This window comes from Emys orbicularis, chromosome 10, assembly GCF_028017835.1.
Source record: "Emys orbicularis isolate rEmyOrb1 chromosome 10, rEmyOrb1.hap1, whole genome shotgun sequence".
NCBI lineage: Eukaryota > Metazoa > Chordata > Testudines > Emydidae > Emys > Emys orbicularis.
In genome coordinates, this window is record NC_088692.1 from 23,057,288 (window position 1) to 23,075,601 (window position 18,314).

The window sequence follows — 18,314 nt, forward strand, 5'->3', positions numbered from 1 at the left end:
TATTCATTTTGCAGGATGTTTAACCCTTTCTAGCCATGCGTCACATAAGGAAACACTTGAAGGACACAAATATAACCTTCCAATAAAGTGATTGACACACGCAATATGCTTTCCAAAACAAAGTATCTTTTTATTGATGTAACTAATAATCCCTACTACATTGTAATCTAAAAATAGAAATCAGACACAAATCCCTTACTACAAGTTACAATAGCATACAGTTTTTAAATGATTCTAAGCGATGTGCTCTATTGCAGATGGCCAGTCTGCAATAGATCACTGACAGCAGTTCTTAAATTATACTTTAAGTTTTACATAGGTAAAATACAATTAACACACACACATGCACATACTAATACTACACTATACTTATGCTAAACTATAGTGTAAACTTGTTAATTTTAACTATCTGTTGATCCTGCTGTGTTGTTTACATTATTGCTGCTTGCTGATGCTACCGTTGCAGCTCACTCTCCCTCAGCTCTCTTCTTAGTTATTACTGTTGCCACTTGGTCTCGCAGCTTCTCCTGCTTTGCTATTGTTGCAGCTTTGTGTCGGCTCTCTCTTCTTCAGCAGCTGCTCTTCTAACTTCTTTCCAGCAGCTGTTCTTGCTCCTAATTGTCTAACTGCCTGCTGACTGTCTGCCTTTTATACTGTCCTAGCTGTCAGGTTTTTGTCTGGGCATGTTTGCTGCTACCAGAAAAAGCAGTTCCAAACCAGCCCAGGCTCGAGCTGTTTAACTGTTCCCTACTTGGCTTTCTGCCAACACCCTTTCACCTAATTTTGTACTGCATGTAGGTATTATCTTATTTTGCACATGCTCACTGGTGCTTGTTCTGCATTGTCCATGTCACCCCTCTCATTGTGTCCCTCCACTGGCTCCCGCTTCTGCATTGCATCAAACACAAACTCTTTACTTTCAAGGCCCTTTGCAGCCTAATCGTACCTGACTTCTCTCATGCTATCACTGTGTCAACTCCCAGTGCTACCAGCCTTCACTGATCTTTTGTTATACTTTCAAACAAACACCACGGTGCTCTCTCCTATACTACTCCTCACACATGGGAAGAGCTCACCTCACTGTTGTCCTTCAAATTCCTCCTTAAAACTCTTAGTTGTGATGCCTACAAAAAACCTTGACAAGGTGGGTGAGGTAGTAGCTTTTATTGGACCAACTTCTGTTGGTGAAAGAGACAAGTTTTCAAGTTACACAGAGCATGTTTGATAACTGATAGGCAGCTGAGGTGCTGAGACCACTACCTGCCATGCTAACCAATATTATCTTATTGTTTACTTGTGCTCCTCCTATTGATTGTATCCACCTATTGTCTCGTGTATTTTAGAGTGTAAGGTTTTGGGGAGGTGGACTGTCTTTTTGTTGTTGTACAGTGCTTAGCACAACCGGGCCCTGATCTGACTGGGGCTTTGAAGTTCCTACAGAATATAACATAGTCAGCTTGTTCACGTTACAGCACCATGGAAGGTATCAGACCAGACCGGGGAAACCCAGGATTGATAGGAGATAAGATGGTCTATGGACCATTTTTTTCCTCAAATTACTTTAGATTTTTCTATGATGTTAGGTGAGAATAGAATTTGGCCAGTGCTTAATTTATAATGAAAGACGTTCCGGGGCTCAAGCAATTTTTTTACTTTCATAACTGACTCAGCAAGCCCAGAGGGTGCCGGGGCTATGAATTGACAAGCCTAGAGGTGCGGGGGCTCAGCCCTAGCAAGCCCTGGCACAAATTAAGCACTGAATTTGGCCCCTTGTTGGAACAGCTGCCTGCTAGTTTTTATTTCTATAGTGTTTATCCACGACCAGGCAGGCCATTTTATACAGGGCCGGCTCCAGGCACCAGCCGACCAAGCACGTGCTTGGGGCGGCACCTTAGAAGGGGCGGCCAATGTTGGGATGGCGGGGGGCGCTCGCGGTGGGTTTTTTTTTGTTTGGCAGGGCGGCGCTCAAAGGGTGGTTTTTTTTGTTTCGGCTGGGCAGCGCGGGAGGTGTTTCGGTGGCGTGGCGCTGGGGAGGGGGTGGGGGCTTCAGCGGCCTGGCGCTCCGGGGGTTTGGGCAGCGTGGCGGCGGGGGTTTGGGCGGCCCGGCGCAGCGCTCCGGGGGGCGGGGGTTTGGGCGGTCTGGCGTGGCGCTGGGGGGGGGGGGCGGCCCGGCGCTCGGGGCGGGGGTTTCGGCGGCGCAGCAGTCGGGGGTTTGGGCAGCCCAGCACGGTGCTCGGGGGTTTGGGCGGCCTGGCGTGGCACTGGGGGGGGGGGGGTCGGCGGCGCGGCGCTGGTGTGTGTGTGTGTGTTATGGCGGGGCGGCGCTCTTCTTTTTTGCCTGGAGCGGCAAAAAAGTTAGAGCCAGCCCTGATTTTATATAATTTTGTGTGTGGTAAAATAGGTTCAGTAAAACACCTAATCCTAAGTAGCAAATGCTAGTTTTTCATTTTGTAAGAATCCTCCTTGATGTCTAGGTGACACATCAGTTTTCCCATCATTTTTTAATTAGATGATTTGCATGTTGCAAGGCTGCTAGTTATTTACATTTCAGATTTTAAATCCACCTTATACTTTTCAGATGGTTTTAGTGAAGTCATGGAGCATAGTTCTGATGTCTGAGTATAACATCTGAGACAAAACACTTGTCGCTTGCTGACAGAGCCCGCTTGATTGCATGACAATGTTAGGCCCAAAAATATGGAGTATAGAACATTGTTTGGCCAGCTTAGCCAAAGTTAGGCTAACAGTAGTTGCTGGGCCATTCCTGTCTCTCTGTGAAACCTGAGGACATGCTTGCTTGAGCTGCAGAGAACGAGATAAGAGGTGGGGGCCGCATTCTTGTACCAGAAGTGCTAGGAACAGTTTGTTTGGACATATGGAAACTTGCAGTCTCCACTCCCTGTTTCTGTTCTTCATCTGTTCTTAACTCCCTCCTTTCTCCTAGTTTCTGGTGCATGACAACAAAGCTCATAAGAAGTTGCTGAGGCATCACGAATTGTTTGTAGTGTCAAAGAAGATAGATATGCATGAATATTAGAAGTTTTCTAACTAATAAAGGGGGATTGGGTTGTTTTAACTATGACGCGACGGAACTGTCTATATAACCTTACTAGTTTTTGTAATCGGGGCTGGTTCTCAGTGGAGACGGGCCGCTCTCTATTGTTGTGTGCACTCTTCAATAAAGAGCTTGTATTGGACCTTCCTGGTGTTGCCTGTCTCTCTCTCTGCGGTCAGACAACGAACGGTGCTGTCTGGGTTAAAAGTCCCTGACAACAAGATCATAATGCATGGATTTTGTCTCGTCCAAACACTCAACAGTGCCAGCAAGGGGCATCAAGGGACGATCCTGTTTGAAGACAGCCTGATTAGGATCCAAAGAGAACTGATTTATTTAAATAGCAGAAATTGAAGGTTTGATTTTTCCAGCAGAGACTGACGATAAGACTCTTGATAAGACAAAGGTTAGCTTGGCAATGCTGTTATAATCTTACCTTTCTGTGCATGGCTTTACAAGAGATGGTAGTGCAGAATCTTAATCAGTGTTTATCATTCATATTTGTTAGCAACCAACTAAGCCATGTCACTTACACAGCTTGGTGCGACACCTGAGAATAAAAAGTGCACAGACACTGTTAATGGCATTGAGGGTCCTTGGTTACATTTCACTGAATAAATAGACATTTTCCCTTTAAGGATATTGAATAAGAGAATTAGCTACTCTAAAATTTGAGCTAGGGTTTAGATACTTATTGCCACAGGTATCTGAAATTAGCATCCATTTCTTCTGTCATCACTAAAATTCTTAAATATGGGTTACATCAATAAATTAGAAACAGTCACAGTGATTTTTCCAGGGGTTATGATAAATATTTTACAGTTACCTGATATGGGAAAAACAGGAGAGATTCATGTTATATTTGGTAAGAAGGTGGAAAAGCTAATCAAGAACATATAGTTTTCAGTGAGATTAGATACATAATCTCTTTAGTTTATGAGTTTAAGTAGGAGTAAAATCCTGGCCACCTTATTATACATAGTCTTTCTTCTCTGATTTTTCTCTTGAGGTATGGTTGCTTGTAGGCAACAAAATTGCAATAAAAAGCTAACATTGTTTGAGAAAGACATGGTTGCATTCTGATAGATTGCAAGGGCATATACACAAAAGAGAGAGATGCCTATGTATGAGTTAGAAAATAACTATGCGCTGAATAATTGTGGGTCAGTCTAGCTAAAATGAACCTTGTACATCCAAGTTCAAGTGCATTATACGTAAAAAGTGGTGTGGTTTCTCTGAAAGTGGTGAGGATACGTATAAACCAGCTTAACTGACTGAGCTCGTGTGCACACTATTGTAAGACACATCTTTTTGCAGAGTAAATCGTGCAGCATTACACACTTCAGGTGAAATCTAGGCAAATCCAGACTTCACTGTGGCCTAGTTTTCATCCCTGCTATTTCTGCGAATGGCAATGAATTGCTAGACTGTTTTAGAAAGATTTTATAGGTTTAGATGCTTTGCAAAATTAGACAGAGGTTCTACCTGCTGTCTATTTAATTATGACTGGGGTTGGAACTTAATGACATGCATGTGCCAGGAACATAAGATGTATGTCTAGAGAGCTTTCTGATCATAACTATGTGGAATATATTTAGTGCAGTGTTTCTTTTAAAGAAGATAAAATGCAGCCATTCAAAGTGAGTGATAAAGTTTAGGAAGTACCTTGGTTTGCAGTGTGCTACCTCATGCCTCATGATGTGGCATAAAGTTATGTGATACACATTTACTGTTGTCTAGAGATGGAGGCAAGATCTGTAGCGTACATTCTGTTAATAGCAGCACATCTCTATAAATAACACTCAATAAGTATGCTTGACTTGAGATAATTATGGGTATTTATTAATTGTATGAGTACTAATAGCACTACATAACTTCTCCTATTCTAAAGCTATTTATAATGTCACAGCAGTTTCTTACAGATGCCTTAATGTCCTTAGTCCAACATGAACTAAATTTCAAATTTGAGTCTCTGTGCCTTATAGAAAGTCTATTTAAGCTCGTAGGAATTCCCTATTTAGAAAGGACCTTAGGAACTGGAATAGCTGTGACAGAAGACAAAGTTAATTCTCCTTAGTTCTTTTGAATTCTGAGAGTTCGAAGAGTTTTTCTCCTGTATATGCTTCACTTACGAGACATCCTTACCCCTGCGGAAGTGGGCTCGGAGTCTCTTTGGATCCAGGTCTGTGAAATTTCAGTCCTGCTGCAGAGCTCCCCACTCTTGCCATTTACAAATAGTCTTTCCTGTAATGAAATGTCCTTTGTTTAATGAAATGTGCATTGTGAGCTATAGAAGCACTGCCAAGCCTCTTTCTGGAGTGCAGCGTAAGCAGTTTTACTTACATAATAACAAATTATTGCTTTTTGTGGGAACTTGATTTCTGAGCTTTACCTTTCTGCTTTCTTATACACTGGAAAAGGCTGAACTCCATTAAACTTCCATGTTAAGTTTCACAAATGAGTACCTCTAACCAGTGCTGTTTTACTCAGGTATGAAGCACACTCGGAAGTAACAGCACTTATAGGAAAAAAATATTTTCTAATTAAAAAACCCCTTTTCTGATAAACAGACCTGGGACCCTTTACACTTTCTTGGTCCTTCACTACATGTTGTATCCTTTTTAGTCAGCCCCAGTTGGGTTAACCTGATGGCAGAAAGATTTTTAGGATTTCAGTACTATGATCAACTGCAGTGTAACGTTTTAAACTCAGGTGAAGCACATCTCACCTTGTAGTTCACCTGGAGAAGGCAGAGGGTGAAATACAGTTTAGGGCCGGATTAACCTTTTGTGGGCCTGGTGCCAAAGATATTTGTGGGCCCCCATTGGGGCAATGGAGCATGGCGCGGGGAGGTCAGTCCCCGGAGTGAGGGACAGGCCAGGCGCATGGTATGGCAGGGGCGGCCCTGCTCCGCCCACCCCAGTGCGAGGGCACTGTTTACAGACAGGCAGTTGCCAGACACAGGGCCGGCTCCAGGCACCAGGCAACCAAGCACATGCTTGGGGCGGCCCCTGGTAAGGGGCGGCCAACCTTGGGGTGGCAGGGGGGGGGGCAGCGCTCCGGCGGCGTGGCATTCCGCGGGGGGGGGGGGGGCGGGCTCTGGCGGCGCGGCGCTCGGCGGGGGGGCGGCGCGGGGCGCGGCGCTTGGGGGGGGTTCCGGCGGCGCGGCGCTCGGCGGGAGGGGGGGTGCTCGGGGGGCGATGCTTTTTTTTGCTGCTTGGGGCAGCAAAAAAGTTAGAGCCGGCCCTGGCCAGACACACAGCAGTCCACCCGACCCTGTGCTGCCAGCATGCCCCTTCCCCTTGGGGGTGGAACTGTGCCACGCCACACAGCCCCCCCACCCAACACCCCCTGATTCCCTATGCCCAGTGCCCCCTGGACCTGCCATGCCCAGGGCCCCCCCCCCAGATCTTCCTCACAAATGCACAGCGTTCTGCACACCACCACACCTGCCCAGCGCCCCATGAAGACGTCCCACTAGCGCCCCAACACACACAGATCTCCCCCACTACCCAGTGCTCTTTCCCACAGCCCCACCACCACAACTACGCAGCCCCCCACATAGACCCCCCACTGCCCAGCACCCTAACACACAGATCTCCCCCACCACCCAGTGCCCCTGCAACAGACCCCCACACTGCCTAGTACCCCAAAACAAACCTCCCCTACTGCCCAGTGTCCCCTGCCCCCTCACAGCCCAGCACCCCCCCCACATAGCCCCCAAAGACCCACTCCCCCACTCCCTGCCCCCGGACGCACTCACTGGCCCTGCTGAGCCAGCACAGAGTAGGGATTTCCCCCCTCCCAGCACAGGCTATAGGGTGACCCTATAGGCATGTGAATATTAAAGCCTTCCAGACCTAAACTCTTATCAACTAGGTGGGACCATAACAGGAGGCTATTGCAATGTGTCATTGTGGATTTCTCAGCCTGGAATTTGCCCCGAAGGAGAACAGAACCATCTATCTTTCTGTTGCTTGATTTAAGGACAGCTAAAGCAGTTTCACTGTATGCATACTTTCCATCCATTATAAAAGAATCTAATGGTTGAGTTCAATAGCTAAAGTGTTGAACTGGATTTGGAAGATAAATTCTGTTGGTAGAACAAATCCATCACCTAAGAAAACAATTTTAATTGATGCCACTGAAAGAAACTTTCCTCTAGCCCAATTACTTTAAAAGGGAGTTATCTACTAGTCTATCAGCAAGATATAGTGATAATTTACCAGGATTTAATTAACAAGCTCCAGATGTCATAGTCAGTGAAACTTCACCAGCTTTATGCAGGGTCTTAACACCTGCCAACTGAACTGGGTAGGTCAGTCAATGAAATTCTGCCACCTTGTACCATGATTATTAACTCTGCCAGTAGAATGCTGTGGTTATCGTGTATTCTTTGAAAACATTTTTCTATCTTTTTGCATGCACAGCATACAAAATACCTTGACTTTGTCTTAATATTCATGAAGGTTAAATAATGTATAGCTGTGGCTACAGCCAGACAGAGTAGAGGGAACATTGCAAACAGATGGCTTTGCATATGCACCTGCATCATTCTTCCTGTCCAGTCCTGGGCCAAACTGGCAAATTTTTCTGTAACATATTGTGTGATATGAACAAATAACTAGAAAATGGGTGAGACCAGGAAACCAGTGGCGGTTACACTAGCCTTTTATTCTGGGAGAAAGAATTTTAAATTTGGCATAGACATTTCTCCCAGAATAAAAGGCTAGTGTAACCCCCACTGCAACATCTTTCCTTTCCCATCCATATCTGGGGATAACCAATTACTGTTTAGTAGAGCATATGTTTTCTCATGGATCATAGGGTTAAGAGAAACCTTCATAAGGTCAGTTAGTAATTATATCTACTGTAAATTTTTGTGCTTAGGATTTGAATGTTAAGCATGTAGGCTGATTGTGCTGAGGAATACAATGCATCCTTTGCCTATTCAGCAATGTCATTAATTGGAGTGGGAGGGAATGGCAATTTGCCAGTTTTATGATGAATGAAGCATAAATAATTTAAACGTTAGACTGACCATTAATCAGTTCAAAAATGAATGCTCCTGAAATATAAAAGCACCAAAAATTAAGAAACTGCTCTGCAAAATTGGACTTTAAATAGTGCACAGAACTGAAAGACAAATTTGTATTGGTTTTTAATCTTTAATAAACTTTAAGTAACTGCTCTTACTCCAGGTTTTTCAAACGTGACTAATGATTTTTGGGTGATCAACCTGAGCTGCCTCACAGGGGCAGACTTTCAGAAAGTGCCTCCTTCTGCAAGTGAGACCATTTAAACTAATCTCAGGTTGGGCACCCAAAGTCACAGGGCACTTCAGAAAACCTCGGCTATATTTATATATATATCTTCTCTGCCCTTGGAATGTACAAATCTATATTCTTTGGAAACTCAGTATTGCTTCCTTAATCCTTACTGGGTAACTGTTGCTTATTTTTGCTTCCCATTTTATTTGATGGCAAGGGCAGAAAGGTACAGAGCAAACATATGATAGGAGTACATTAGCCCCTCAATACCTAGGGAATAAGATTACCCTTGTGGGACTTGGCTGCTGTCCATCTGATAGGGCTCTCCTTAAGAGGTTCCCTCCTGAGTTTTGATGTAGTCCTAAAACACTGTCCAATGATCCAATGTCCTTTTCCTTTCCCTGGGAGTTGGCAGTCGGTTTCTCCAAACATCAGCATCTGAGTTAGTGAATCTATTGGGATTGGCCCAATTCATCCTAGTGCAACTCCATTTGATTTTTGAAATTGCAGTCAGTGGAGTTGCAGTGGGCATGAATTTGGGCCATTATCTCCGAACAGAGTGGTTCTGTCTCTGTCAGCATTGTAAGTGTTGGGTGGTGAATTCTCTTTTTATATTTAAATGAACTCTCTGTTCTGCGCATTAGCCCAGCAGTAAAACCTTTGTTTTACCTCAGTTATCATTGTAATGATCTTTACAATGTGGTTCCCAAATCTTGAATTGCAATGGCAGTGTAAGTGCATACCTATGTGCTCTCCTGCGCACACAACCAGCACTCTGCTGGTTAGTCTGAGTCTTCCTGGAAGGCCTCTGCTCCAGCAGAAGGATTAGCAGCTCCCTCCTCCTACATGCAGAATAAAAACCTGAGCATGCTCAGGACAGTTTTCCTTCATCCCTGTAGCCGCCTCTCAGCTAGGGTTCATTGCTGGTGGTTGACATAACTAGCCCATTTTTACCCCAGGATACTTCGGATGAACAGTGGTAACTGTCAGTTCAAGAAACTTACAGTTGTAAACCTAATAATCATAGTGAATAAGAACTGATGTAAAGAAAACCTGCGTAAGCTTCAGTTTTAATGAGTTATCAGGGAAAAGTGTCTGAGTTAATCTCAGCCCTACAGGTCTGTTCACTCCTTGGCACAGGATATTTTAATAAAAAGTCCATTGCCAGAAATCCAAGTGGAGCAACACTGGCACCAAATACTTATTCTTCTGGAAGAAGAATAACTTGAATTACTGTACGTTTCAGTGCCTGTCAGCTATAATATCAGAGTACATCCCTGTGAGTAGGTCAGCAGAACTTTATATAATAACAAAGTTATATAATAAAAACTAGACAATGTCAACAGATGTTTTGATTTGTAAGGGAGGAAGAAAATCAATTTGAGAAAATCAAATTGAGTGGGTCCCTTGTTTACTGTTGTATGACATGAGATTGGTGAGTTCTGTTTATGAAGACATTTTCTTGGCTATATCCTTCATACTCTTTACGTTGATAGACTGTCAAACCTGCTGACAGATGTGTCTATTTTTAGTGACACAAACTTGTCAATTGCTTATCCATTAAAATACTGATGCTAGGCTATTTTAAGTCAGTTATGAAAAATGTCTAATCTATCTCCACCTCCACAAAGCTAAACTACTAACAGGCTATTTTTACAATGTTCTAGTCTTTTGTAAAAAGAGCAATGCACTTTTCCCATCATTGTGGCAGATGTCAGCCCTGATATTCTGTTCCCGCTCTCTGCATAGATCTCCCACAATGTATAGGATGGGGACAGTGAGTTACAGTCAGTCCTGCCGTAAAACAGAGCATTTCTACTGATTTCACTGAAGTTACACTATCTTACAACAGGGCTCAGTTTCCCCTGTTTCTTTATGTTAAAAGACCAGACTTGAAAAATGTCTATTTTTGACCACCTGGTAAAACATTGGGATAATTGTGTTTAAAACATTCACTGTTTTAAATCACCCATCTTATGCTGCTAAAAATTAATTTCCTGTTGTTTAAAAAAAAAAAAAGTTAATTGCAAGACAGGTTAGGATAAAGCCTAGTGAGGAAGTTTCTGAAGTTTCCTCTCAGATTGCCCTCTTAATGGGAAAGGTTTATTCTTTTTCCCTTCAGAATATTTTTAGTGGTCAGCATAGCAGATATTTCTCTGCTATGAGAGACATCGAGCTCTTCCTGTGGAAGACCAGGTGATGTCACTAAGGTGATATGTTTCTGAGGAGTTCACAGCATTGCACAATACTGACCAAGTGATGGATTGGCACTACTAAGGGGAATGTGCATGATGTCAGAATCAGGAAAGGATGATTAGGGAAAGGCATTGTGCTACTAGTGTGTTGCTCTCCCTCCACAGAATAATGGAGTTCAGAATGCACTCTGATGCTTGGAAAGGGAGCCTTATTAGTAAAACGAGAATTAAAGCCTGCCAGTGTCCACACACTTGAATATATGGGGGCATAGGCATTTACAAAGCCCAGTGCTTGGATGTAACTGTGGAGTGTAACTGGAGTATCCATTGTATAGACACTGGCACATATGCCCCATGGTTGGTTTGGATGCAATCCTCAATTAGGCTCATATTCCCCAACTTGACAAAAGCTTTCAGAGTACTGTTTTGAATACAGTTGTTGCTATTTTATTCCACAGCTCTCTGCCTTTTCTCAACATCATTTTTTCCAAAATAGGTTTTAAATTAGAGTATCATTCACCTCTCTCTGCCCTTTGGATGGGAACCTCAGTGTCAGAACACAAGTTCCTGCAGCATTAGGCAGACTTCCATTTGGAGAATGGGTCAGTTCTGGGGTCTTCCAGACCAATAGGCTGCCTGAGAAATTTACCCGTCTTTACTAGACAGTTTTGTGATAGTCTTTGTCCTAAGGAACTCATGTAAATTCACTTAAGACTAAGGGACTGACTTCTCCTCTCACACTTGTGTGAATCAGGTATAACTCCAGTGAATTCATGTCTGTAGAAGTGAGGAAAAATCAGACCCAACATCCTTCATGACTGTAGATCTAAATGTAATCCATAGTTCAGAATAAAAGCTTGATAAAGGAGAGGGATGTGACTCTAGATTCATTTTAGGCCATGTCTATACTAGCACTTATGTTGGCAAAACTTTTGTCACTCAGGGGTGTGAAAAAAAACACCCCTCCCGTCCCGAGCGACATACGTTTTTCCAGCATAAGTGCTCGTGTGCACAATGATATGTCGGCAGGAGAGTGTCTTCCACTGACATAGCAACCGCTGCGCGTTGCGCTGGTTTTATTATGTCAACGGGAGAGCTCTCTCCCATCGGCATAACGCGGCTCCACGAGCGCTCTTAAAGCAGCACAGCTGTATCGCTGTAAGCTTGTAAGTGTAGAGAAGTTGTTAATGCACAGATCTTTCTAAATACAGCTGAGATGGAAATCCCACAGAGTCTGTTCTTTAGTGTGGACCTGCATTAGCTGTTAGTTTGTAAATAGGGCCTTGAGCATATTACATGAAAGTAAAATGTATTGAATGAAAGAGAGACTCTATTTCTTTTGTCTTTTCTCTCTGCCTGCACTACCATTAATCAACCAACTTGTACTGAAATATGGACGCAATTTGTTGTAAATGTTAGTACATGCAGCTTGGAGCTCCTGCAGACCAAATTTATCTGGCATTTTGTGTGGATTGGACATACCATAGCAGGAGGTGACCCCAAAGGAAATCGCACATTAAGAGGAATGAAAATGTATTTTTAAAGCAGTGTGGTTCATAAAAAGCTAAAGGTATTAAGCGTCTGCCCCAGAGGAACATTGAGTGCAAGTATAGAACATCATAACAGCAACATTACAGGGAACTGTTCCTTGGTTGTGGTGGTGGTGGTGGTTCAGGCTTAAAACTGATATAGTGCCTTTCATCTCTTCAGTTCAGGTTCTTATACAGTCCTCATCACCATGGTATCTGAGTATCATCCAGAAGTACTTTGAACATTAGCAGCTCTCATATAAGCACTGGAATAAATTGCCTGTGGAGGTTGTGGAATCTCCATCATTGGAGGTTTTTAAGAGCAGGTTAGACAAACACCTGTCAGGGATGGTCTAGTTAATACTTAGTCCTGCCTTGAGTGCAGGGGGCTGGTTCTTGAGGTCCTTTCCAGTCCTAAGATTCTATGATTCTATGCGGTTCATTCTTTCTTCCCTCTCCTTTCCACTGGGAAACTGTAGGGGATTTTATTCAACACATATTAGCAAAGGCAGGGTTGAAGTGTGCCTTGCACTTGAAATGAGCTGAGGTGCTCAAAGTGATTCATAACTGCCAATGAGGGTGGGTAGTATTCCTCTTTTATAGCTTGGAACAGGAAGGCCCAGAAATTTGACTTACGCAAGGTCAGAGTGAATCAGTGGCAATGGGGAAATGACATTTAGATCTCCTGACAGCAGTGCTGGTCTAACCACTAATCAGTGTTGCCTAATGAATTTCCCAAAGAAGTTGCTGTAAGAGCTCTCCATTGTTGCTAAGAAAGCTATCCCTTGAAAAGCAGCTTGGACCAATGAATAGGTTTTTCAGCAGTTAGTGCCCATGCGTCAAAATTTCTGTACAGTTGAGCATACTTAGCAGTAAACCCTGGGCCCAGGAGACTCTTATTGGCAATCACACAAAAGGGTATTTCAGAGCAGAACTCAGCTGCACTGGCAGAACTGTGCGAGAGTAATGGATTACAGGCTGTGGCAATTGTTAGTTTCTCACTTTAGACAATAAAATATGGTGTGTGTCTTTTGTGTGTAAATTGAGTAGGTCTACAAATGAGTTTTGAGGAATTAAGGGGGATGCTTAAGAGCAAGACCTTGATGGTACTGCACCCAAATACTGCAGGTAAAATATTTAAGGTTAGGAGAAAATGGTGAGCAAGAAGACAGGAAACATGACTGAGCTGGTGTGGAGGAAGTGTTAAGTAGAAAGAGGTTCTTAAACAATTGAGCCTTTATTTGTAACGTGTGGCACAGGATACATTTGAACAGAGTTTAAATTACTCTAGTGTGTGTGGGGGGATGCAAACAGAGATCTGATATTAGCTCCATTTAATTAAGTTGCATTTGGTTATACCAGGTTTTAAATTTGGCCCAGAATGTGGGGAGAGTTTAATGACAGGCATCCGCGTTGTGGAAGGGACAAGTGTATTGGGGTGCCTGTAGAGAGGCCTTTGGAGAGAGAAGAAAAAGCAGCTGAAATGAAGTGTATTTCAAGCAAGGCCAGCAAAACTTAATTGTGGAATGATTCCATAAACTCTAGGGGGAAGAAACAGATTTAAGGAAAAAATTAGGAATTAATCCAGGAAAGCTCCAGCAAGTAATTAGACCACCACACAGGGGAAGCTTCAAATGTGCCTGTATGCAAGAGGCATGACCAAAAAACCCCCCCCCAAAAAAACCCAACCTGGACAAATGGAAACATATGCACAGAGGGGATTTCGGTGTGAAGGGTTTAACTGGAAGACTTATAAAGAGTCAAATAATCTGAAGACCAATCTAGCATAGAGGAGTTTTAGAAACCACAATAGCAATGAAATAATTATTACAAGCAATTTAAAAATGAAATCGCTCACACAGAATAAAATCTATGTGTGCAACTCAGTTCAGAGAAAACAACTTAGAACTGGAGGGTGGGGGAAACTCTACAAATTTCCCTAAATCTCATTGATCAATTTTAGTCATTAGTCTGACAGAAAACATTATACGTCTTGTTACAGGAATTAAAGGCTGGACTGTGGCTTGGCCTACATTGCTCCTGTGGGGGGATGAAGGAGACTCCACTTGCATTCCTGCTTGGACTTGTTGGGCCCATGGCATGTAGGTGTAAGTATGCTGCAAGCTGTGTGTTGGCTTACTTCCCAGCCACCTAGATATGGTTGGGTGGGGGATGGGCTGAGTCTTGACTCAACCGTTTCTACTCCCTGTCTAGCACAGCTGATCCACCATAGTGAGGGGTTGCTGTGACAGACTGCCCCAGGGTGCAACCTGGAACTGAGATACTGCTGAGCCCTCTGGGCCCCCTCTCAAGCTGTGAGGCTGTGACAAGCTACAGTCCTCTCCAGGACTTGCACTGATACAGCCATACACAAACAGGGACACACCCAGCTGCAGTTACATGAATGCTTTCTCTAGCCAGTCACTCATAAACCAACAATAGAGAGGCTTCAGCCAGCCCCGCACCCCAGCTCCCCAGCCTAGGATCCCAGACCTGTACCATCTTGCCCTGGTCAAAAGGTAAGTTTATTTTCCAGTCCACCCTTCCCTCAATGTGGAGAGAACAGTGCACCAGCCCCCATTCCTGAGCAGGTTTCCCTTTGCACCTCAAACAGCACACTGTTTTAAGTAAAAAATATAAAACAAATTTATTAGCTACAGAAAGATAGATTTTAAGTGATTATAAGTAATAGCGTACAGATCAAAGTTGATTACAAAGTTGCAATTTAAATTCTATACTACTCCTGGGGGAATTCTGTGTCCCTGCGGGGATGCAGAATTCATACCTTCCACAGATATCTTGGCTCCCCTGCAGAAAAATGGGGGAGCAAAGAAATCTGTGGGGAACACCCCCCCCCTTCCCCATCACCTTGGGCATGTCTGCTGGGAGCAGATCATCGTGGGGTGTGTGTGTGTGTGGAGAGACATTAAGGAGGTGAGGCTGGGCACCTGCCTGCATGCGAACAAGTGAGAGAGACTCACTATGTCCCGCTCACTCGCTCGCTGTTGCTGCATCCCGGGCTTGGAGGCACAGGGCTGTGTGAAGCAGGCTCTGTCCCTGAGGCAGAGCAGAAATGTAACAACTAAGCAGGCAGGCTGCTAATGTTCCCATTGTTAGTTAATTGTTCCCATTCTTAGCCAATTTAAGGCTCCTTTACCTTGCCAGAGTGGTGTAAAGGAGCCTTATTGTAAATGGCAGTAACGGAATCCTCAGCTAGGAAGGTCTTTGTACTTTCTCGCTTTTTCTCCTGTACCAGAGGGGCACAATGGGGTTAGATTACAGCTCAGGATCTATTTTACTTATCCATTAAAAAAATGCAGGACAATGATTAGCAAAACGGTATGACTTTCATGTGTGAAAGTCTGAGCAATTTAAAGCGATATTCTACTTTACAGAACAGTAAACATTAAAATAAAACTAATGTAATTTAAATGAAAATCTAGGATTATAACTGGAATGCAGGGTATCGGTTACCCAGAATTTGTAACTGAACTTTCATGTGTTTAGGAAATGCTGAACATTTATTGTGAATTTTTTTCTATATGGTAGTTTAAATAAATTACCAAAATAAGTGAAACTGGTGTGATTATATTGCATTATTTTGACAAATAAAATAAGCAGAAGTTTGGATTTTTTGGTGCAGAATTCTGCATTTTTGTTGTAGAATTCCCCGAGGAGTACTATACACTAGACACAATTTGAAATAACCTGTGTCTCACCATGCTGGTACAAACAGTCTACCAATTTTCCATACACAGGCTGGGATTCTGTCTTTCCCACCTGGGACCCCCTTCCCCAGTTCAGTCTTTCTTCCTAAGGTGTTTCCAGGTGTTGAGTTGTGAGGCCAAGTGGTGATGTCACTTCCCCTTTTATAGTTTCTTCCATGTGGAGGGAACTTTCCAAACAAAGTCCCCAGCACAGTTTGTGAAAAAAATAGACACATGGTGGAGTCCAGTATCACATGCCCTTGCATGCTTTGATGAGTCATGAGAGGGGCCATTACCCATATTTTGGCTAGAACGTTCACAGGAATGACCATTAGGTGAGGTTAAGCTGTTCCCATGGCCCATTGTTTTAGCTGATGGGCCATTACCTTGAATAGTCCATTCACAATGTGCTGGCTAGACTGGATGTGAATTAATTTGTGGGAGTTACCCAGGAGCAATCACATTTGAAATTCAGATGCATAGTTAATATTCATAACTCCAGATCCTTGCACCGGCCCTATGTGTAAGGCATTCTGAGGCTGGTATTTGCTTTAGGAATAGAAAGTATTCTTAAGATTGGGGCTAGATGAGCTAGTTTAGAAAAAAATTTGAACCTACCCCAGACCTTTGCCCAGAACTGAGTTGAAAGTTGTATGGAGGTTCAAAAGTCTGGTTAACACTTCAACTAACTTTCTCCTGTTTTCACAGTGGCATCTATGTGCCCGCTGAGCAGAAATGGAAGTGACAAAATACCAAAAGAAGCAATGATCCCTGTATTTTTGCACTCACCAGAAGGAGGAAATACTGGAAATCTAGTAAGTGTCTGTTCTTATCCAAATCAAAGAGAAGCTTTGAATTTTGTGTGGTTCAGCAATTGCTTTGTGTGAGCCAACAGGAGTATTCGACACGTCACATCTATCCTCTTTTTAAGAGGTTACTTGTGAATTCAGTTAAATGAGAAAAAAAATTAATCCCTGGTGTAGCTTCACTAATTCATCAACTTCACACCATGGATGGATTTGTCCTAATTTAAGAGTGCTTCTTAGAATACCCTGTCCATAGCAGCTAAGGTTGGGTGTTTTGAATCAGGTTTAGTGCCACTAATTCCCTTAAACTCCTTAGAATATCCCAGTCTAAACCTTAACATATGTAGAAACCTTAATTGCAGTAATAATTAATGGAAGGGCTACAAATTTATGGGTTAAGATTTCCAGGAATGTAATGGAATGGACAACTGTTGTGTATCTTAGTGTGGTTGAGTTGGTAATACATTTTTAAAAGTTGGAGGTGAACATCAATACTTATATTGCAATAAAACTAGAGGTCCCAATAGAGATAGGGCCCGCATTGTGCTAGTCACTGTATAAACTCACAGGAGCTGTCCCCTGTCCCAAAGAGCTTTGGTCAAGATTTTTTAAGGTATTGAGGCATTGCTCTGCTTGACATTGCAATGTCTAGTTGACCTAGGTGTCTAAGTCACTTTTGAAAATGAGACTTGGTCTCCTAAGTCAGTTAGTGCTGAAGAGAGCCATTTTGAAAAACCTGGGGCTTTGTTTACGTAAACAAAACTAAGGGTCAGATGTAGGAAGTACATTTGACAGATGCGGAACTGAGGCACAACAGACACTGTGACCCGCCCAGGGTTGTGCCAGGATGCCTGTGGTGGAGCAAGGAACTAAATCCAGATCCGAGTCCCAGACTAGTGCCACAACCCCAATACCATTTTTCCTTTGGGTGTATGCACATGGTGATAGTGATATGGCTAAATATCACTGTAAGTTAGATTGCAAATGATTTTGGGTCTAACAGATTCCCTCCACCACCCTAGAGTTTGGTTTAGGATCTGTGAGTCATGACCTTTTGAGATCTGTATATGCTTGAGTTCAGCTGAACAGGCACGGCAATATTAATGGAGTTGAAGTATAGCTGCCCTTAGCATTCCGTTGCTAGAGCATTTCAAATCTTGCCTTGGGACCTACAATAAATTCTAAACTAGGTCACTTCTCTTCATTTGAGTGGTGTGTTTTTAAAGTAATTTCATTGCACACTAGCCAATCAAATAATCCTTTTTTTATTTCCAGGAAAATGGGACCTAATTTAGGATTGTTCACAAATAACTGTCAAAAATAGCTTTTGATATGTCGATGAAGTTTTGAATGTGTTCCTTTACCATGTATAACTTCAAACAAATAAACAGCTACATTACGTACATCACAGTGTGCACCAAAGGCTGTCAGGACTCCTGGATCCTATGCCTGACTCACTATGTGACGTTGGGCAAGTCACTTAACCCTGTTTACCCACCTGAGCCCACCCACTATAGGGGTGTTGTGAGATTTAATTAACTAACATGTTTATCTCTATAGTTTAAAAATGTGCGTGGTGCTTTCCAGGCATATACAATACGGTGTGTGTGTGACCACACTAAAATAATTTTGAAATTCTCAGATGAAAGGTGCTGTTTAAGTGCAAAGTATTATTCTGGTGCTATTGACTTGTCAATCAAATTGCATAGCTACTATAAAGCAAATACAAACTGGCTTTTCTAACGGCACTTC

The 18,314-nt window shown here is 43.0% G+C and overlaps 1 long non-coding RNA gene across 1 annotated transcript in view; it reads left to right on the forward strand.

Moving 5' to 3' along the window:
• Nucleotides 1-14,477: 14,477 nt before the first annotated feature.
• The window catches only part of LOC135884268 (uncharacterized), a 32,634-nt gene continuing 28,797 nt past the window's right edge, over nt 14,478-18,314 (forward strand). The window contains exons 1-2 of the long non-coding RNA XR_010561705.1: nt 14,478-14,568; nt 16,465-16,571. This is a non-coding gene — a long non-coding RNA (uncharacterized LOC135884268). The remainder of the gene's footprint in view (nt 14,569-16,464; nt 16,572-18,314) is intronic.